The following is a 6,326-nucleotide window of genomic DNA, read 5'->3' as shown; positions in this document are numbered from 1 at the left end:
CCCTGGCTAGAAAATATTTGTCGGCAGTGTACATAGCAGATGTCTACTGGTGGCTGGATATGTTGTGACATGGTCATGGAGAATTATTGTAAGCGATGAAGGAACCAGCTAGACCTTCTGCTCTTCAAAAGAAGGCCTGTTAGGACTCTGTGATATATGTTTTAACCATCATGGAGATTGTGAAAGTGAGCTCCAGTTTGTTGTCCAATGTGGCAAAGTAAAGCTAGGTTTGCTTAACCAGGACTATGATGCTCCATCAAGCCTAGGAGAGAGATCGTACCATAGTAACCTTAAGCACTGTGATTGTGAAAAGAAAGTTTGGTACACATTAGAATTCTGAATGATGGTGCCAAGACAGTCACACTGCATTGTGACCAAGTGACTAGATGGTTTGTGCATATTGTAGAGGATGACAAAGGGAAAAGAGTATGCAGTAAGGCAGCTGAGGTCTTTTGGAAAGAGTAACACTATGCCAGTGTGGTGGAAGCTGGTTCAGGAGAGGCACACACCTGGGACTAGGAGCTGCAGTGGTCTGGAAAGGCTGACTTGCTTAAGAGAGAAAGAAGAGGGCTGGTTTGCATAAGCATTGCTGGTGCCATAGAACCCAGGTGTGTGTTGTAACTACAAACAGTTTTTTAGTATATTACTGTGGTATATAACATATGTTTTTAAGAGACCTGTCAGGAAATAGTCTGGCCCCACTCCCTCCACTGCTGGCCTAGTCGTGTGGTTTAGCTGGAATGGGCATGGCTCTTGTTCTGTCTCTCTGGCCTTGTTCACATAAAGCATGAGACCATGATTTATTAAACTATAACATATGGTGAATTGACAGTTAAAGAAGGGGGGAAATGGAAAATGAAACCCTATGAAGAAGTAAAAGAATTTGTTTATGATTGGTTGCATTACTATCAGGTCTGTGAAATGTTTAAAAAAGATTGTAAAGTGTATGGATATGGAGAAAAAGAATCAAAATTTCAACTAGAGGTATTGAATAATGAGTATAAAAATCTGTCAAAAATGTATAAAATGTTGCTGGATAAATGGATAAAATGTTGATGAAGAGGTTAAATCGGTAATGATACATTGGGCCAGAAATTTTGATTATAATATACAATATGATGAGTGGTCAAAATTGTGGAATGAAAGACTAAAATTTACGGCATGTACTGCGTTAAAGGAAAATGTAATGAAAATAGTATACAGATGGTATATAACGCCAGTAAAACTGGCTAAAATGTATAAAACATGTAATAAGTGTTGGAAATGTAAAGAAAAAGAAGGGACATTCTATCATATGTGGTGGGAGTGTAAAAAGGTGAAAGGTTTCTGGGAAATGATATATAATGAATTGAAAAAGATGTTGAAATATACGTTTATTAAGAAACCAGAGGCCTTCTTATTGGGATTGGTAGGAAATGAGATAAGAAAGACTTTTTCAATACGCAGTTACAGCAGCGAGAACACTGCTGGCCCAAAAATGGAAACAGGAAGAAATACCGACGGTGGAAGAATGGAGATTGAAACTGACTGATTATGCAGAATTGGACAAACTAACAGGGAAGATTCGATATCAACGGGACCAAAAGTTTATCAAGGACTGGGGAAGATTTTCAGATTATCTGAAAGACATATGTGATGAACAGATAACGTTTGTTGGTTTTCAAGAGACTCTGTAAAAAATAGAGGAATATTGTTAAAAAGAGAATAAGATGAGGGAAGGAGATATTTAAAGGCAATACTAAGTTAAGAAATGCGTTAATTATATATAAATGAAAGATCGGCAGAGGAACTGAGGGAAGTAAAAAAAAGAGATGAATGTGTGATAAAATGTGAATTGATTGTATAAAAATTGTTTTTTGTTGGAAAATGAATAAAAATATTATATAAAAAAAAGATTTATTAAACTATGGCCTAGTGTTATGTACCAGCCCTGCTCAGCAACTTAAGTGTTTGTTTACTGTTAGCAAAGCACAATCTGAAACCATGGCTTGCTTTAATTATGGCTGGGTTAGGTGCAAGCCCATGGTTTATTTATCTTCCCCACCCCAGACACTCAATCAAGCTACAAAGGCATGAGGGAACAGCAGCCAGAAAATAAATCATGCTTTGGAGAAACAAGTCATGGTTTGATTGCCTATGAGACAGCTCATGGTTAACTTGTGGGTTTGTTTAGACAAACCAAGGCTTATGTGTTATGTGCGAAGCCCGCTTATGATGAACTGCTTTCTCAAAATTCAGGACAACTTGTGGTTTACCCATGAATTGTTAAATAAACCATGGCCCAGGGATATGTGTGAACCAGGCCTATGTATATGTTGGAGTAAGTGGAAGATTGCATGAGTTGCTATGCTTGGCTAATAATCCTCAGATGTTCATGTAGCTGTTCAACTTACAATTGGACACTGCCAAAATCTGACAACAGTGTCCTACTGCATAGGACAAACAGAACAGTTTCTACAAAAAAGAAAAGAAAAGACACATATCTGGTAATACAGAGAAGCCAGTGGAGGAAACATTTCAGCCTCCCAGTCCACTATGACCTTTAGATGTCCATCCTTGAATAAAATAATTTCATAGGGCATCTGCACTGTGGAACCCTTGAATACACCAGGCAATTCAGTGCTATAACATGTGGACCAATTTTTAGCACACTACATGCATTAACTGGCTTACCAACTACTGTTTGTTGGTGAATGTTAATGAGGTAATGATCACTGCCTGTACTATTGTGCATTTCCTTTCTTTCTAAACTCACTGTTTACAATTCCCCCTCCCTCCCCATCCACCCATGTACCGGTATATCTGTAGCTGCAACTCAGAATAACACTTCATGCAACTGATGAAGTAGACTGTGCTAGTCTTTAAAGTGCCACAAGAAGTTTTCTAGGAAGCTCTAGCTCATATATTTTATCTTATTTCAGATATAGAATTGGTTGTGAAATTAGATTTTCCATTGGATCAGATTTTTAGCTGAAATGCTTCTGGGTATTACTTGGAACTGTGATGTGTTTTTAGGCAAAGACCGGGCATCTGGAAGAGAGCCCTGAAGGCAAGGAGGAGTGTCCCAAGGCCTTTACGAAGCTAGTCACCCACTGGTTAGTATATCTCAGGTCTTTGGGATGCTTGATTGTAAAGAACACACCTGATTCTAAACCCTCTAGGCTAAGAAACTGTGGGAATTTGATTCTTGCCTTTCAGTTGCTGTTGCATTCTTACACATCTTGTTAGCAGTGGGGTGTTCCCTTGAGCATTTCCCTCATATAATCCAAGCATCTCTTGACCTTCTGTTGACAAGCATCAGGGGATGGGTGGGAGAAGTTCAACATGGTCATTACTGTCTTGCACTTTCCTTGATGCACATCAGAGGGGTGGGAGCAGGTGTCAAAAGGACTGCTTGGATTATATTGCTAATGTGCTCAGGAAAGCATGTGTCAGGAGGCAGCCTGGATTGTTTTACTGTGGGTTGCCAACAGCAGGTCAGAGAGCACCTTTAGAGTACAAAGCTTGTAAATCCTAACATGTTACAAGGGATGCTTTATCTAGGTACTGCCATAAGGAGTTATTCTGTACAGCATTTCTGCAGAAATGGCACTCCTGTTAAGAACTGTATTAGGAATACTTTTAAAAGGACTTTCTGTGTTCATATAGGCCATATTGCTCCTGCAACAGCACTGTGAGTTAAGTCCGTGTGTGTGTGTGTGTGTGTGTGTGTGTGTGCAGTGCTTTTCTCTGAAAAAATGTTTAGGGGTAGTCTCATTTTCCTACACATATTGAAATACTGCCCCTCAATGAAGCCAAACTTAAATTCACAAAATGTTTAGGGGTATGCGTACCCCTGTGTCCCCCAGAAAAAAGCACTGTATGTATGTATATCTTTCCTAAGTCCACCCATTGTTTGTGTTAACTGTATCCCTTCAGGTTGCAAGTGGGGGCTCACCTGACTGAACACTTCTAGTATTCTCCATGGAAGGGTGAATTTCTGTGTACAATGCTCTTTACTTAGGAGCATTCCGTAATGGAAGCCCCCAGTCGTGATATGAAGTGGGAAAATGTAAGGAAACAGATTTACCTCTTCAGCTGCTGTATGTAGATAACTAGCATCTAAATATTAAGAAGTGTGAGGCAGCAGCTGTGAGCAGAAGATATATATAATATATCATAAGACTCAGAATCTCAGGGCCGTGTGTTTAAGCCCCACATTGGATGAAAGAGTTCTGCACTGCAAGGGTTGGACTAGCTTATCCTCATGGTCCTTTCCAGCTATGATTCTATATGAAATGTGAGCAGGAAAGCAGACTGTAAAACGGAATCGGGAAAGGGCCTTGTTGCACTACACATAATGGAGGGGGAGACTGAACACCAGGCTGCCATTTCCAACTGCAGCTTTGTAATATTTAATTCTGCGCTAAGTTATCACATTATGGTAAACAGTAATCTGTATTCACCTATTATGCTATGTGGGTGCCTTATCACTGGGCAAGTGTAGCATCCGAAAACACCCCAAGACTGTCTGTCCTAAATATCTTATAACTTTTAATAGATGGGAGAAAGCATAATCATATTATCTTTATTCAACATGTTGAGAGAGGCACAGGTTTTCAATCAAAAATTCATTTACTCACATATTTCAACTCTTTTCTAACCACTATGATATCCAATGAAAATATCTATATTGGTCTTTGAGAAATGATTTATATTTTTTAAAAAATTAAAATGTATATATGCAGCCCCATACATTCAGGCTCAGCAAATTCTTTTCTTTGTTTGGGGTGGGGGAGAAGAGAGAGTGAGGGAGGGAGAGAGAAAGCTCAGCAAATTCTAATTCTGTACTGCAGAAGGCAATGCCTGTCTGTCTTCCAGGAAGAAAAGCAGATCCCATGAAATGCTTGTCATAGTTTCCTTGATATTACAGAGAAGAGTAATATTTTATATAGACAGCACTCACAAAAAAAGTGTGGCTGATCAGATAACAAAGAAGGAAGGAAAGACAAGCTTATACTGTGGAATATGCCTGACCGCTGGAAAAATACATTTGATAAAATATTATCTACCTCATTGTATGTAGGTAATTTCCTGTCCCCATCTCAAACCCATCATTCTCACCCTCACTCCTAAGTTGTAGGTCCATAAGTTTAAGTGATTTTTTTTTTTAGGTGTTAGAACATTAATAAAATGTTATAAATGGAGATGGGCAAAAAGGATCACATTGTAGCAAGACACTCCACTGTGTGCATTGGTTTTCTAATATTTTCTAGGGCTAATTTTTCTGCAGATAGCTCATCAGATAGTTCCACGCATCTGTACTTGCTGGAATTGGCAACACTCAGTTCATGGGCTGCATCAAACCCATGAAGAGGGTTGTTCCCCCACCCAGTCATTTCTGCCCTGCTACCTCCTCCTCACCATGCTCCTTGAAGAAGCTAAGTGGGAGATTTTGAGTGGGAAACCCTTCTTTATTTTTTGGCTTTTCTCTTTCTTCTAGTGAGGAGCCTCCTTTTCTCCCTTCTGTGCTCTGCTCTCCCTCCTTGCCTTCTCCCAATTCAGTAAGTAGGAAGGGATATGGTGACAAGCAACGACTATGTGTTGGTAGGCCACATGGGGATTTTTGGTCTCATCCCAATACCCCCCCCCACACACACACCTTGAAATGGCACTCAGATAAAAATGGTTGCTGTGGTTGACTATGGTCTTCATCAGCTCCCCTTCAGGCATTCCTGTGCTTACCATGAAGGTCTGGAGAAGAATTCTAAGCATGCTCATGTGACCATGTTTATAATCCTCCCTGTTACTGGCAACCCCAATAATGAAGGCTTGCTGACTCCAGGTAGGAGTCTAAGCACATTCACCTGAATGCATTTATGAATCCCCTTCAGAACTTCGCAAGGAGTACAGGGAGGTCTGAAGTGAATGTGGAGCAGCAGGGCTTTCATGCATACCTCCTTCCCACTTTAAGCCTGAAGGCCTGACCAGAAGGCTAGAGTGATTTGCCCAAGGCCATTCAGTCAAGGCAGTCAGAGGCATTTCCTGTTGTTGTTTCCCAAGCTATGGAACTCCTTCCCCTGATAGACTGCCAAAACGTTTATCATGCTCTGCACTGGAGCATGATTTCCTTAGTCTGAAAATACTCTTGTGGCTGCTTGATGTGGAAAATGGGATGCACACTGGTAAACTGCATATTGCCTGAAACTTGCAAGAGCTGTACTTGCTCCCCTCTCTGTGCACATACTGTAGAACAGGGATGCCAAACCTGTGGTCATTGGACTCCAGCTCCCAACATCCCCAGCCAGCATGGCCAAAGATCAAAGACAGTGGGAGTTGTAGGCCTG

Source organism: Podarcis erhardii (genome assembly GCF_964252035.2).
Source record: "Podarcis erhardii genome assembly, chromosome: 1".
Taxonomy (NCBI): domain Eukaryota; kingdom Metazoa; phylum Chordata; class Lepidosauria; order Squamata; family Lacertidae; genus Podarcis; species Podarcis erhardii.
This window is presented reverse-complemented; position numbering follows the sequence as displayed.